General features: G+C 33.8%; 1 non-coding gene across 1 annotated transcript; it reads left to right on the top strand.

The window, feature by feature from the left end:
- Positions 1 to 14,246: 14,246 nt before the first annotated feature.
- On the top strand, positions 14,247 to 14,351 carry LOC123581733. The gene has a single exon (XR_006703972.1). It is a non-coding gene; the product is annotated as a U6 spliceosomal RNA (small nuclear RNA).
- Positions 14,352 to 15,308: the final 957 nt, after the last annotated feature.

Below are 15,308 nucleotides of genomic sequence, written 5' to 3'. Positions count from 1 at the left end.
CCCGCCCCGAATTACTCATTCTGTAACTGGAGACTTATATCTCCTTCTCTCCTCCTCCCATTTTGCCCAACTTCTGCCCCTTTTCCCTCTGGCAACCATCAGTTTGTTTCCTGTGTTTATAATTCTGATTCTGCTTTTTGTTTATTCATTTTTTTAGATTCTGTTTTTGAATTATATATATATATGGCTCATATATATATATATATATGGCTCATATATATATATATATATATATATATATATATGTGTGTGTGTGTGTGTGTGTATACCACATTTCTCTTATCCATTCATGTATTGATGGATACTTAGGTTGCTTCCATGTCTTGGCTGTTGTGAATGATGCTACAATAAAATAAATAAATATGTCTTCTAAAAATGAGTAGAAATAATAAAGATCAGAGCAGAAATAAATTATGTAGAGACTTAAAAAAATCAGTAGACGAAAATCAATGAGGGGCACCTGAGTGGCTCAGTCGGTTGAGCATCCGACTTTGGCTCAGGTCATGTTCTCACCGTTAGTGAGTTTGAGCCCTATGTCGGTCTTTGTGCAGACAGCTCAGAGCCTTCAGCCTACTTCAGATCCTTGTCTCCCTCTCTCTCTCTGTCCCTCCCTCTGTCTCTGTCTCTCTCAAAAATAAATAAACATTAAAAAAAAGAGAAAACATTTGAAAAAAATCATTGAAGCCAAGAGATGGTTCTTTTAAAAGATTTTTTAAAAAGGTGGTAGGAGGGGGTGCCTTGGTGGCTTAGTCTGTTGATTGTCTAACTGATCTTGAGGTTTGTGAGTTTGAGCCCCATATTGGGCTAGCTGCTTTCACCCGGTCAGCGCAAAGCCTGCTTTGGATCCTCTGTCCCCCTCTGTCTCTGTTCCTCCCCGACTCATGCTCATAAAACAATAATAAAATAATAAAATAAAATAAAATATAATATAAACAAATTATGAACTCTTACTCAGATTCATCAAGAAAAAAAGGAGAAAAAAACAAGTAAATAAAATCAAAAACAAGAGAGGAGAAGTAACTAACATCTGATGTTACAGAAATACAAAGGATTATAAGAAAATACTAGGAAAAACTATATGCCAATAAATTGGACCACCTGGAAGAAATGGTTAAATTCCTAGAAGCATACAATCTTTCCAAACTGAACCAGGTTGAAATAGAAAATCTGAACAGACAGATTACAAGTATTAAAATTGAATCAGTAATAAAAAAACTATCAACAAATAAAAGTTCAGGACAAGGCAGATTCACAAGTGAATGCTACCAGACATTTAAAAAAGAATTAATACCTATTCTCCTCAAACAATTTCAAAAAAGAGAAGAGAGAAGAAAGCTTCCAAATTCATTCTATGAGGCAACCATTACACAATACCAAAACTAGACAAATACACCACAAAGAAAGAAAACTACAGGTCAATATTTCTGATAAACATAGATACAAAAGTCCCCAACTAAATATAGCAAACCACATACAACAATACATTAAAAGATCATTCACCACGATCAGGTGAGATTTATTCCTAGGATGCAAGGATGGTTCAGTATTCTCAAATAAGTCAACATCATACACCACATCAACAAAATGAGGGATAAAAATCATATGGTCACCTCAGTAGATGCAGAGAAAGCATTTGATGATATTCAACATTCATTCATGATAAAAACTCTCAATGAAATGGGATTAAAGGGAACATACCTCAATATTTTAAAGTTCAGAAACAAGACAAGGATGTCCACTCTCACTACTTTTATTAAACATAGTGCTAGAAGTCCGAGCCACAACTATCAAACAAGAAAAAGAAATGAGACATCTATATTGGTAAAGAAGAGAGAGGCCTTATTTTTTTTTTTATTTTTTTTAACGTTTATTTATTTTTGAGACAGAGAGAGATAGAGCATGAACGGGGGAGGGTCAGAGAGAGAGGGAGACACAGAATCTGAAACAGGCTCCAGGCTCTGAGCAGTCAGCACAGAGCCCAATGCGGGGCTCCAACCCACGGACCGCGAGATCATGACCTGAGCCGAAGTCGGACGCTCAACCGACTGAGCCACCCAGGCGCCCCAAAAGAGGCCTTATTTTTAATTCTACTGTTTGCATGCATAACAGGTAAACCAGGATACATAGTCACTATCTTAGCTGTTTTCCCCAGAAAATGAAGCTTCGGGCAAAGATTCATGTGCTAATGCTTTATATAGGAGTACATCCCAGAGAGCAGGAGTGAGAAAAAGCGGGATTGAAAAGGGGAAAAGCAAGAGAAACAAATAGAATATACAGCATCTAGTTTCATGCAGAATTAATTATGGCAGACTGTTCAGTCCCATTTGGTCCTTTTTTTTTGGAAAGACAATAAATATTTACTTCCATGACAGTCCATCCTGTTGAGGATGGGAGAAGCATTTATGGTTCACTTCTGGGTTATACATATGTGGATATGGTGTGGTTTCTGGGGATCTCAAATCTGCAAATCAATAGGGAAACCTCTGGACAAAGGTGAAAAAAGTAGAACAAGACAAATGATGCAAGATATTGTTAGGTTCTCCTGTGTGGGATTGCCCAGTCACCTCAGTGTTAGTTACCATATAATTCACACTGGAAGGAGTTACCTAAAACCCTCAAGATAAGTGAGACCAGGAGGATATGAATTACACATAAGAGGCATCTGTTACCATCAATCTAAATAAATAGGTTGACATGGACAAAAAATTCTTTGAGTCTTGGATTTGATTGATTGTGTCTAATATTATATGATCAAAATCCTGCTGAATTATGAAGTGGATGTTACAGATTCATATAATATTTGTATATTTTTATGATCGCCATCATCGACTGATGCAACTTTTATTCATGTCAGAGCAATACACATACTTTCATTAAAATATATACCACAGAGTAAAAATAATTAATTGTCTTGTACTCTCTTATTCATAATAGTATAGCCTAAAAAAGATTTTTAAAAGGTTCATGAAAACACATGATGTAAAAACATTAAATGCAAATACTTATTGATGATTTTATAATGGAGGTACAAATTAAATGGACATAACCAGCATACAGCTTAAAATATGTGGGTATCTTGTGGAAAAAAAATCTCTACTGACCTACTTTACTATCTAAAATTGACCCAGTTCGTGGTAGGACTAGGCCCCATCACAATTTGGGAATCACAATCCAATATTAAATCTGTGATATTGTAATTGAAATGGGAAATTTAGGTTGTTAGAGGCAGTAAAACAAAACAAAACAGAAAACAAAAAACAAACAAAAAACCCCACAAAACCCTGAAAAAGTTAAACATAGACCAACAATACTGAGTAGGTATCAGAAAGCTCAATTTACCAAATAAGTAGATTAACATTTACCAAATAAGTAGATTAATTAAACAGCATTATAGTTTTGTTATTGTTATTAAAGGAACACATACCTGTTTTAATAATTTATTTTGCTAGAGGAATTCTGTAGTATTTTATTGAAAAATATGTTTATTAAGTAATAAGAGGCATTCAAAAACACATTGATTAGGCAAAATTGTTCAATACTTGAGTATTAAGTTGCTGGGCAAACTCAGGAAAGTTTTATCTTCTCTGAGTTGCAGATTCTTTATTCATCAAGTGGAAGAAATAATATATGAACATTTCCAGAAACATAGATTTTGATCTTCTTGGTAACTCTAGTAATATAAATATAAGACATGCTCATTGCAAAACCAGCATTGTTGCATGGGTTAACTATTAATAATAGCCAAATTATGAAAAAAGTCCAATGTCCATTGACTGATGAATGGATAAAGAAGATGTGATTGATATATATATATATCAATTTCATTGGACTTTTTTCATATATATATATATATACATATATATGTACACACACATATATATGTGTATATATATACTTTGTGTATATATATATATATATATATATATATACACACACACATATGTATACACACACACACATATATATATATACCAATACACACACACACATATATACATGTCATGGAATATTACTTGGTGATCAAAAAGAATGAAATCTTGCCATTTGTAACAATATGGATGGAATTACAGTGTATTATGCTAAGCAAAACAAGTCAGTCGGAGAAAGATAAACATCATATGATTTCACTCATATGTGGAATTTTTTTTTTTTAATTTTTTTTTTCAACGTTTATTTATTTTTGGGACAGAGAGAGACAGAGCATGAACGGGGGAGGGTCAGAGAGAGAGGGAGACACAGAATCAGAAACAGGCTCCAGGCTCTGAGCCATCAGCCCAGAGCCCGACGCGGGGCTCGAACTCACGGACCGCGAGATCGTGACCTGGCTGAAGTCGGACGCTTAACCGACTGCGCCACCCAGGCGCCCCCATATGTGGAATTTAAGAAACAAAACAGATTAACCTAGGGGAAGGAAAGGAAAAATAAGATGAAAACAGACAGGGAGGAAAACCATAATAGACTCTTAGATACAGAGGACAAACTGAGGGTTGCTGGAAGGAAGGTGAGTGAGGAGACAGACTAAATGTGTGAAGGACCTTAAGATGGGCACTTGTTGAGATGAGCACTGGGTGTTATATGTAAGTGATGAATGACTGGGTTCTACCGAAACCAATATAACACTGTATGCTAACTAGCTTGAATTTAAATAAATACATTTAAAAAAATCTACTGGAAATAAAATAGCCCAATTACATGGTCTCCCAGTGTTTGTCTTCTTCCCTGTGAGGCATTTAATCAAGCTGCTTTTACAGCGAGGTTAAGTTAGCTAAGATGATATCCATGCAGGGGGACTGCAAAAGGAAAAACCCCAAAGCTTTACTATGCAAAGCAAATTATTCTATTAATTAAACTTGAGATAACTGAGAGGTTTACTGCCATTTGATATATTCAGTTCATTAGCTTAATTCTATGATACATGTATAGTTTTAATAAAGTTATTGTTCTAACTACATGGAAAGTATAGATATTGTTAACTTTAATTTCTAGGCCATACATTTTTCCATCTCTGAAATCAAGATGTAACTCATAATTAAAAATATCTGACAGTTGTTTTCAGCTTTTTTTTACATGTGAAAATTTCTGATATTAGGATGTATCTTATAATTAATGATCCTTAAAGTCAATGGGATGTGGAAAGATACGGTTTGCACTTACACTTATGACTACTTCACCACTTGTAACACATTTTTGAAAAAAAATGAGAATTTCTGCCCATCTACCATACTTTAAAAGATTTTTTTCACCAGACAATAAATTTATGCACTAATAATTAACTCATTTTCTTTTTTCAGTTAATCAAAAAGATGTAGCAGTCAATCAAATCTTCAGATTAGATAGCCAGTGTTACTATATGAGTTGTACAATTTCTGCCATTTTGGCAGTTTGCTTTGTTGTGGATAAATATATGATTTATATTCAGCTTTTTGAAATACTGGAAATAGCTCAAAGGCTGTCATTACTATTTCATGGACCCCTATGAGACCAGAGACACCATGTTGGGAATCACTGTACTCGAAAAATATACATTTCTGAATTATAATAAGTTCTCATGTGGTTTTACAGGTTAATAAATTCTGCAGGGGCCCATGACATAGGACTTCTTTATTTTTCTGTAGGTTTGATTGTTATACTAATAAGGAAATATGAATACTCTGTAAATCATTTACATTTAGAAGGCATTTTATACTGTTTGGAATGTGTGGGAGTCTAAAATCCTGAGAATTCGTAAGACTTTAATAGAAACCGTGAAAGCAAATTGTAAAAGATTAGATTGGAACTATATAATGTTCTATCATATGCTTATTTTAAAACCTCATTTTTAAAGTTTGTAATGATTATGAGATATAGTAAATGAAAAAAAGCCAAATTCCAACTACATATAAAATATTTATCAATTTTCTTTTTAAAATGGGATATATATGTGTGTTTGTGTATATATGTATATATATGTATGAATATATAAATATAAATGTTACTGTATAATTGCTAGAAAAAATACAACAAAAGGATTTAAATACAAATATTTATTACTTTCTTCTTTATACTTATATTTACATGATTATATGTAAGAAGCATATATTAGTTTTATATTTAGAATATAATAAGTATTATTAAAAGATTAAGCTACAGGGGTGGGGAAAGGCCTATTTCTTCACTTTAGCTCCCCATCAAGAGCTGTTAACCCCTTCCTCCTTCACAAGTGATATAATGTACCTTCTTAAGGCAGAATTTTTCTTCCTAAGTGGCTAGTCCCTTCCCATGGGCAGAAAGGGTATTTGCTTTGGCCTGAAATATTTGCTTTCTGGTTTCCATTAATATTCCCAAACTAATTTAGATGTGCAATATAGCTGATAATGTAAAATATTATTTCAGAGATTCATAAGTTTCTTGAGATAAGGACACATGGTTAGTCCATGTCTGTTTCATATTGTGGTGTTGCATATTGTGGGTGCTCAATACTAATTCTTTGGAAATACTTGAAAAACTGGTTGCCTTAATGCTGCCCTCATTCTCAAATGGTGCAACATCATATGCTATTTTGCACTTACAAACTTCACCATATTTTGTTTACTTTGTTAATTTTGGAAAATATTTTATACTTTTTAATAAGGATTCATAAATGATTTTATACATTTTAAAACTCAGAGAAGTTAGGCACCTTGTATAGATTTGTAAAATTTAATTTCTTGTAAACTATCATACAACTTATAAACTCATCAGTTACCTTACAAAAGAACCATATAAACAATATCTAGATAATTTAAAATAACAAATTATGTGAATTTTCATACATTTTATTATTCAGGCCACCCAAAGCTTAGGCACATAGGTCCTGGAGTTGGAGTGGCTATGTTTAAATCCTGGCTTTGCTACATATTAGCTAAGTGAGATCACTTAACTTGTTCCTCTCTGTGCTTCAGTTTTTTCATAAAGTGGGTGTAGTAGAATTTACTTTCTAGGTTTTTTTTTAATGCAGAATAAATGTGTTATTTATAACATGATAATTAGTACAAAGTGTTTACTAGATAAATGTGTACTTGATTTACAGCAAAAGTTCTAATGAATTTCAGTAGGGAGAATATGTTTTGTTTTATTTCATTTTCAATAAATGGTGCTGGGACAATTAGATATCCAGGGGAAAATGAATCTTAACCCCCTAACTCATATGATAATCAAAAGTTAATTTCAGATTAGTTTTATATATAAATGTGAAAGGTAAAACTACATAGATTCTAGAGGAAAACACAGGAGAAAATCTTCATGACTTTGGTATAGACAAAAAAAAAATTTGAACCCAAGTACAAGCCATTAAAGGAAGGCATGAATAGATAGGACTTAACCAAAATTTAGAACGCTGGTCATCAAAAATGCATTGTTACAAAAAATAAATAGGGAGAAGATGGATAAGATATAGATATAGATATAGATATAGATATAGATATAGATATATAGTCAACAAAGGATTCATATCCAGAACATATGAAAACTCCCACAAATAAGCAAGAATAAAGCATACAGGGGCGCCTGGGTGGCGCAGTCGGTTAAGCGTCCGACTTCAGCCAGGTCACGATCTCGCGGTCCGTGAGTTCGAGCCCCGCGTCGGGCTCTGGGCTGATGGCTCAGAGCCTGGAGCCTGTTTCTGATTCTGTGTCTCCCTCTCTCTCTGCCCCTCCCCCGTTCATGCTGTGTCTCTCTCTGTCCCCAAAATAAATAAACGTTGAAAAAAAAAATTAAAAAAAAGAAAAGAATAAAGCATACAATATAATCCAAAAAAATGGACAAAATGTTTGACTTCAAGGGACTTCACAAAAAAGAAAAGCAAAACAACCTGTAAGCATTTGAAAAAGTAATCAACATCTTTAGTCACCAGGAAAACAAAAATTAAAACCACAGTGAGATTCCACTGCACTCTCACCATTATGGCTAAAATTAAAGATTGATAATGCCAAATGTTGATGAAGCTATTAGACAACCAGAATTCTCATACTTTTATGTACAGAACGAACGGGGAGCCATAAGAATGTGCCCTCTGATTCTACTCCTAGGCGCCTCCCTGATTACCTTACCAAAATTCCCTAGGACTTGGTTACTACCGAACCCTGAGGTTGATATTCACCGAACCTCACTTCTTCCTTTCCTTCATGAGGTGTTCAGATTTGCATTGCCCCTTGATAGGTCTCTCAGACTTCCCAGCTGTCCCTCTATTTTCTCTCACAGGCGCTTTCCCTAATAAAATCTTTGTACATTTAGTCCCATTTTAGTGTCTGACTCTAGGAAAACCTGGACTAACATGAATCCGCTTGGGAAAAAAAAAATGTTTGAAGCTAAACCCAATAGCCAAGCACTTACATTATTCCAAAGTATAAGTCCAAAAGAAATTAGTACATATTTCCAAAAAAAGACATGTACAAGAATGTCCATAGCAGTTATATTCATAATGACCCTAAAGTGGAAACAACTCAAATGTTCTTCAGTAGGAAAATGAACAAACTGATAAGTTTATAAAATGAAATACAATGCAACAAGAAAAAACTGAAATGCTGATACACTAAACATCATAACTGAATCCCAGAAGTATTTTGTTAAATAAAATAACTCAGACACAAACTAGTATATAGTCCGTAATTCTATTTACATGGAGTTCAAAAGCAGACTAACTTAATGATATAAATATTAAAATGTTACAGAAATATTATTTATCCAGTTAGTGGTCACAAAAATTAGTACCTTCTAACATTAAAATGTTAAAAATGTATAAAAATATTAAACATAACACTTAAAATTAGGTAACTTTGTGTGCTTTACTATATATATTTGTTATCCTTCAATTAAAAAATAAAAATTAAAATAGTAATATATTTATTATATGATATATACAATATGTAGATATGTATGAATATATAACCATGCACATAACTAGAATCTGGTTTCCTGAATTAAATTCATGTTTCTTTAGGTTGTTTGACATTAAAATAATTTTATTTTTGGAATTATTCTCCATCTTTTAAAATCTCACTATTTAATGTTGTTAGTTCAAGTACACATGAAAGGGAACAGGGTAAGTTAATGTAGTTCATCAACTACCTGATGGACTACAGGTAAAGAAACTGCCTTGAGAAAAAGATTATGTTCTAGGAGTTTCTCTAGAACCATTATGCTGAGCAGGAAAGCCCATGACTTGTTCTCGTATGCAGATCCAATAGAAATATTTTTGGCTCAACACTCATCTCTAGCCACAGGCAATTGTACCTCATTCAAGTAAGAAACTTCTATATGACGTAGAATGACAATTGTTGAAGAAGTAGTGGGAATGCCATTCTGTCTGTCAGCTGCTATAATTGGGTAGTTATATTTTGGGAAAGAAATATGTTTAACTTCCTTCCTTATGGCTACTGTCAATTTTTTTTCTTAAGAGCTAGACATGTTTTTGTGCTTGAAATGATTCTTGAATTTTTTTTTTTTTACTAGACATAGGGTGATTTTTTTTCCTTTGAGCACTGCTGCTAAAGAGAGATTCTTAATTTTAAATAAGAATTAGATACAATATTTATGCATGCCTCCTTATTAGTGTGAGCAATTTTTCTCACTTAATGCTGGTAAAATGTGTGAAAATGACAGTAAAAAAAAAGCCATTTCTGTTGGTGCAACTTCAGAGAAAAACTCATTGTACTTATTAAATAAATTTGCCATAAAGAGCCCTCTTTTTATTTGGATATTGAACTTAAAATCTTGCAGGGCAATGGGTTCTTATGAATTGTGTATAATTTATCAGTTTTATTTAAAAGACATGGAACCTAGAATGACTCTGCAAAGCTCCTCAGTTTTCATCATCCCTCTGCCATCTACGTACTGGATAAATCTTAACAGGTTCTATAAATGGAGCAGTAACACCCAGGAGAATACAGCTTACCTATTCATGCCAAGTGTGTTACGTTGCTAGCAGTCATAGGGAGAAAAAGAGATTCAGGATTGGAGGAAGCCTGAAGACAATAACTCTCATGTGTGGGCTGGACCTTCCTTTTTGTCACTGGGGTATATGTTATTTTAAAATTCATGTTCCTGCCCCTCTACACAAAATTTATGGGCATGGAGCCTAGAAATCTACATTTTGAACTTGCTACCCAGATGATTCTTGAATACATTTATTTAAGATCTTAAGCAATTTTTATTTAAACCAAGAATGAGTGTGATGATTATTCTTGGAAAAGTACACTTCATTATGCCTGCTGACATTACTCATTCTACTCCCACAATATAAGCTAGCACCAGGACGACAAGACAAACAATGGAAATGCAGAGTATGTTATAATATTTGTTATTCAAAATGAGTTTTAAATAACCCAGCCTATTTGTTACTATTATACCACTCCAATAAGTAGCTATATTTTGTCCTCAGATAAGAACTTTGTTTTACTTTTATAATTTAATGATATCTACAAAGGAGGTCTCAGGGATATTGCAAAATTATAAGTTGGAGCATCTGGGTGGCTCAGTTGGTTTAGTGTTGACTCTTGATTTTGGCTCAGGTCATGATTTATGGTTGGTGCATTTGAGCCCCACATTGGGCTCTGTGCCGATAGCACAGAGCCTGCTTGGGATTCTATCTCTCCTCTTCTTCCTGCCCCTCTCTCACTCACACACATGCACACACACACTCTCTCTCTCTCAAAATAAATAAATAAACTTAAAAAAATGATAAGTTAATTCTGGAATAAGTGATTACTGTATGTTATAATTAAAAACAATGATTTAAATTTTATAAAATGAACAAACGAGCCAAAATGCTATTTATTGTTCCTTTACTATTAATCTAAAATTAAGTTAATGAATTCAGAGGAATAAAAGAAAAGTCTTTTCCTTGAAGATTTATATTTTTATAAAAGAGCGAGGTAAAAGACAAGATTCTGAGACTTTTAGTTTATTTCCTATAGAAATGATTCAGTTTCATCCCTGAAATCTTGAAACTTTTAACAAACTTAGGACACGCTTTTAAATCCAACACAAATGTGAGAAATAAATGCAAAACATTTCATTGTGGAATGATATTTCCTTTAGAGTTTGAAGAGGGTACAAGTGGAACTGTTAAATTTTACCAATTTAAAATGTGAGAGACTTGTCTATTACAATGATACTAAGCTTGCCTTTCACAGCTATTGGGGAGACAGCCAGTTTTCTGCTCCTGACTGAATGAAGAGAATCTAAGCAGAAGTAGGGAATTCTTGTCCAGGATTCCAAATTTAGTGTCCTCACCTTTTTTGAGTACTTATTTGTGTATTTAATCTAGGCCATATTGGTATTTCTACTTTGACCTTTTCAATGATGAATGATAATAATATAGCCAATATGTTTCCTACTGTTAAAATGTAGTACAACTTTGATATGAACAAAATTCAAGACAGGGCAAGAGCTAGATCTTTTCATTATAATAATGCCACAATAATGAATTCTTAGTATTTTGTTATTAATTGTTACTACCATAACAGAAAAAAAACACATTAAGGAAAGTGATTTGCCCCTCTTCCCTTTTTGCTATGTCATGTACAGGTATTCTTATTTCATATTCTGATATTCTTACTTAATTGAGAGAAAATTTCCATTTTTTTCATGGATTTTTTTAGGTTCAATATTTATAAGGGAAGTTAATAAATATAAAAATAACCTTGTAATTGTTAAAAAACTGCTTTGGGATTATGAAGTGGAGATGTTCTTTTTTAAAGAAGTCAACACTATGGTGTTGATATGAATTATAATGAGGCCATGGGCATGAAAGCACCTGGCTCTTATATGAGCACTGTCTCTAAAGTATTACATATATGTTTATGAGCTTATATATACATGTATATATATGCAATGTTACAATATATTAAAGTATAACCATTTATAATCTGTACACACACACACAAATTACAAAGCTACAGCACTATGTCCGCCTATAGGTATCCTAAGATAGATGCTCTATTCTTTGAGAAAGAGTTCCCTTGCAGAATCTGGCTCTAGCTCTGGAACCATCCCTACATCTTTAACTTTTAACAGTTCTTTTTTTTTTTTTTTTTCAACGTTTATTTATTTTTGGGACAGAGAGAGACAGAGCACGAACGGGGGGAGGGGCAGAGAGAGAGAGGGAGACACAGAATCGGAAACAGGGTCCAGGCTCTGAGCCAGCAGCCCAGAGCCTGACGCGGGGCTCGAACTCACGGACCGCGAGATCGTGACCTGGCTGAAGTCGGACGCTCAACCGACTGCGCCACCCAGGCGCCCCTCTTTAACTTTTATCATACATGTCCAGACTGCTTCAATTCACTCAGTAGAGTTTCCAAACATTGCATAATCATAGTTTTACTGCAATTATACATTGAATTTCATAACTGGAGACAGACAACCAGACTTCCTCACAGGAAATCAAACACAAATTTCGTGACTCTATATTCTTCCTTATTCCAAACCCCACTTTTTCAAAATGATAAGAATTTGTTATGGCTCTAGCCACTTCAGGAGGAAAAACTTCTTAACCATTTCTCAATTTTGGCATTCAATTGGTAATACTTTCCTAATTTACCTTCTCTACTGATTTAAGGGCTGAAGAAAGAGTAGGAACAACTTCATAAAATATGCACAGCACAGCCCAAATAGAATGCTTGTGGCTAAATGACATTTGACACTATTTGCAAGGCTGGCAATTTTAGAGCAAATGCTGGAGATTAACCTGTTCCTTTAAAGGAAGGGACAAATTGTTCTCATACCATTGATGATAGAGAAGTGTTCAAAAAAAAAAAAAAAAAAAGAGTATCTACTTGACTTGTCAGACATGAGAAGAATCTTAGGCTTTGGAGCTGAGAGTATAATCTTGTCTGCAGATTGATAGGAGTCTGAGACTTGGCTCTATCACTGACAGTGAGTGGGCCTTGGACAAGTGACTTAGCCCCTCAAAGCTTTAGCATCTTCATCCACAAAGTGGGGATAATCTATTCAAAATGTACTTAACCAGCATGTACTCTGCCCAAGACCTGCCAAGCACATGGTGATGGCATCTACTTTATAATACTGTCACAAAGATTAAAAGAGATGATGGAAGTTATGTTTTTAGAATAGTCCTGTGATAGAAAAAGGCACTCAATAAATGTTCATTACAATATTTGGTTGACTATTCTTTTTGCTATTAGGTAATTTTTAAAAATTGAGTCATGCTTATCACATTAAAAAGTTCAGTATAGCCAATTCCCTAGAAAATAAAAATAGGTTTAGTGGTGATTTTTTGAATTTGACATAAAAAAATAAAGACCTCAAAAGCAAAAATAAACAAGTGGGACTGCCTCAAACTTAGAGCTTCTACATAGCAAAAGGAACTACCAACAAAAATGAAAAGGCAACCTACTGGATGGAAGAAAATATTTGAAAATGATATGTATGAAAGAGGGTTAATATCCAAAATATAGAAGAAATCACAACTCAACAGAAAGATTCGCAATTAAAAAGTGGGTAAGGGAGGGGTGCTTAGGTGGCTCAGTCAGTAAGCATCTGACATTGACTCAGGTCAACATCTCCTAGTTCGTGAGTTCAAGCCCTACATAGGGCTGTCTGCTGCCCCACAGAGAGCTGTCTGCTGTCAGCACCAAGCTGGCTTCGGATCTTCTGTTCCCCTCTCTCTCTGCCCCTCTCCCACTTGTTCTCTCTCTCTCTCTCTCTCTCTCTCTCTCTCTCTCTCCCTCAAATAAAAAAAAAAAAACATTAAAAAAAAGAGGGCAGAGGATCTGAATAGACATTTTCCAAAGAAGACATACAGATGTTGAACAGGTACATGGAAAGATGCTGAACATCACCAATCATCAGGGAAATGCAAATTAAAACCACAATGAGCTATCACCTGACACTTGTTAGAATGGCTATTTTCAAAAAAATAAAAAATAACAAGTGTTGGCAAAGATGTAGAGAAAGGGAACCTTTGTGCACTCCTGGTGGGAATGCAATTGGTGTAACCACTATGGAAAACACTGTGGAGGTTTCTCAAAAACTTAAAAATGAAACCATTATATGATCCATCAGTTTCAATGCTAGGTATTTATCCAGAGAAATGAAAAACACTAATTCAAAAAGATACGTGCAACCCCATTGTTCATTGCAGCATATTTATAATATAGCCAAGATACAAAAACATATATACATGGATATTACTATGTGAGATGTATATTTGAATATTATGTGAGATATTTTTATGAATATTATTCAGTCATAAAAAGGAATGAAATCTAGTGCTGTCTTCGGCAGCACATATACTAAAATTGTAACCATACAGAGAAGATTAGTATGGCCCGTGAAAGGGTGATATGAACATTCGTGGAACGTTCTACAGTTAAAAAAAAAAATGAAATCTTGACATTTGTGGCAACATGGATGGACCTTGAGGGCATTATGTTAAATGAAATAAGAGAAAGACAAATCCTATGTGATCTCACCAATGTGTGGAATATAAACAAAAACAAAAAAACAAAAAGCAAGAATCCCCCCCAAAAATCTAGTTAGATACAAAGAACAGATTGCTTATAGCCAAAAGTGGAAGGTTGGGGGTAGGCCAAATGGGTATAAGGAGTCAAAAAGTAAAAACTTGCAGTAAAAAAAAAAATGACAGTTTTTTAAAGTGGTTGTACTTCTTTCCACTTCAACCATGGCGATTCTAGTTGCTCCACATTCTCTCCAACACTTGGTACTGCAGCCATTATAATGGAGGCGTTTTGGTGTCTCATTTGATTTAATTGTCATTTCTCTGGTGACTAATGATGTTAAAGATATTTCCATTTGCTCTTTGGACATTCATATGACTTCTTTGGTGAAGTAGTTATTCCAGTCTTTTGCCCATGTTTTATCTGGCTTATTTGTATTCTTACCATTGAGTTGTTAAAAATGGTTTATAAATTCTGAGTATAAGTCTTTTGTCAATACATATAAATATTTTCTCATGGTCTATAACTTTAAATTTCATTTTTAAGTGCCATTTTCTAAAGAATAGAAGATTTTAATTTGAATTAAGTCCAACTTATCAAGGTTTCTTTTATGCATACTGCTTTTTGTTTTTTACTTTTTTGTTTTCTGGGAAATCTTTTGCTAGACCAGGGTTGTATAGATTTTCTCCTTTATTTTAATCTACAAGGCTTATAATTTAACTTTTACATTTAATATATTAACATTTAATATATTTCATTAATATTCATTAATATCATTGCTTTCATTAATTCCGTTTGATAAACATAATATTTTCTGTGACTGAAGAAGCTTAAGAATTCATGGACTCTTTGTTGGAGAATATAGGAGTACCA

Source organism: Leopardus geoffroyi, chromosome A3 (genome assembly GCF_018350155.1).
Source record: "Leopardus geoffroyi isolate Oge1 chromosome A3, O.geoffroyi_Oge1_pat1.0, whole genome shotgun sequence".
Classification (NCBI taxonomy): Eukaryota; Metazoa; Chordata; class Mammalia; order Carnivora; family Felidae; genus Leopardus; species Leopardus geoffroyi.
This window is presented reverse-complemented; position numbering and strand designations above follow the sequence as displayed.